Source organism: Zingiber officinale, chromosome 2B (genome assembly GCF_018446385.1).
Source record: "Zingiber officinale cultivar Zhangliang chromosome 2B, Zo_v1.1, whole genome shotgun sequence".
Taxonomy (NCBI): domain Eukaryota; kingdom Viridiplantae; phylum Streptophyta; class Magnoliopsida; order Zingiberales; family Zingiberaceae; genus Zingiber; species Zingiber officinale.
Window position 1 is genome coordinate 142,292,315 of NC_055989.1, and position 2,032 is coordinate 142,294,346.

At 21.6% G+C, this 2,032-nt stretch overlaps 1 non-coding gene across 1 annotated transcript; it reads left to right on the forward strand.

Annotated features, from left to right (window-relative positions):
- The first annotated feature begins 1,066 nt into the window (after nt 1–1,066).
- On the forward strand, nt 1,067–1,138 carry TRNAP-AGG. The gene has a single exon. It is a non-coding gene; the product is annotated as a tRNA-Pro (tRNA).
- The last annotated feature ends 894 nt before the right edge of the window (nt 1,139–2,032 follow it).

A 2,032-nucleotide genomic window follows, 5' to 3' on the forward strand; every position in this document is an offset into this window, starting at 1 on the left:
ATCTACTAACATGGCTTGAGCATTTGGCCCAATGGTATGATCCTTTCTTAGGGTGCAAGATTCACAACTGTCTCTTATGTTTAGTATTTTCTTTTGTTACAAAATCACAAATTTAGGCAAACGCTTCAAAACAACAAATAACAACTAATTAAATTATTATTTTTAGATAAATTAAATCAATCAAATTTTACCATCAAAATCAAATAAATTAAACTAATATCAAATTGATGTATTCAATTGAGTTACTGAATTAATCGATCAGTCTCAATCTCAATCTCAATCGTCAGTTCAATCAATTTATGGATTTTAAAATTAAAATGAAACCGAAAAAATTGATATTTTTAAATTAATCGAATCAAACTCCGAATTTGGTCCGTTCGATCTGTTAATTTGGATTTATCAATCTTTTGCTTTACTTAGATTTGAGTATAAGAAATTAGTATTAAGAAAACATGAATTTTAAGAATATTGTTAAAAGTTGAGAATGAGTTGATTAATAAAAAAACAAAAGCATAATTAAAAGCTCAAATTAATATAATTGAATCGGGAGTGGGAATTAAAAAAATGAAATAATTTTTTTTATTAAAAAGCTATTTTTAAAACTTTTAAAATGTATGTCTATTATATTTATATTTACTGTGATTTATTAAAAAGTTAACAATTTAATAAAATTACTTATTTATACTAATTTGAATAGAAAAATCATAAAATATAATATATATATATATATATATATATATATATATATATATATATATATATATATATATATATATCTTAATTAGTAGAATAATAATAATTATTTGTAAAAAAATTCATATAAAATTCAAATAATTATAATACAAATATTCATATGAACTCTTCCATGATATTTAGTTGGAAGCCTATGGAAGTTGTTTGGCCTACTAATCACTTATACTTTACTTGCAATCTCTATTAATTTATAGTTAATTCATATCTAATTATAATCTTGTGACTTACTCATTGTTAAGCGAGAGTTTACCTTTTTAAAATTTATTATAATAATGATTTAAATAAAATTATTAGAGTTTAAAAAATATAACTTGGGCATTTGGTCTAGTGGTATGATTCTCGCTTAGGGTGTGAGAGGTCCCGAGTTCAATTCTCGGAATGCCCCTTTATTAATTTTTTTAATGCTGTAAAATGTTGAGTGGGTTGGTTAATAAAAAAACAAAAGCATAATTAAAATCCATATCAAATTGATATAATTTAATTGGAAGTAAAAATAAAAATTTGAAATGTTTTTTATTCAAGCTAAAATTATATATATATATATATATATATATATATATATATATATATATATATATATATATATATTACTTTTTAAATTTATGTCTATTATATTTATCTTTACTGTCATTTATTTAAAAGTTCAACGTTTAATAAAATTACTGATTTATATTAATTTGAATAAATAAATCATAAAATATAATTTATATATCTCAATTCAGTAATAAAAATACTCATCTAAAAATTAAATAGTTATAATACAAATGTTTACGTGAGCTTGTGTCAACTGTCTAGTCGGACGCTAAGTGAATTCGTCATTTGTATCTTTATGGATTTATAGTCGCTCATGCTCATCATAATTTTATATTTTATTATAGATTTATTTCTTATTTGATCGTAAGTTTATAATCTACTTATAAACTTGTCGACAATATATCTAACCACGAGTTCATTATTAATTAATAGTTTATCGACCCATTTTTTTTCTTCTTCTTACAAGCATTTGATTTTTCTAAAAATGATGTAAATCTCCTTATTATTATTATTATTATAAAATATTTAGAAAATAGAAAGAATTTAAAAAGTATAAGAGAAGAAGAGTTTTATTACCTATTTATAGTCTTGTGAGAAGTAATGAAAAGATACTCCTATTTAATATGGTAATCCAAAAGTTAATGGTTACTTTTGAATGCAGTAACCCAAAATGATCATTTATGAATTAATTTGATCATTCATTCAGAAGATGACATCTACAATAAATGCATATCAATTATAGCAC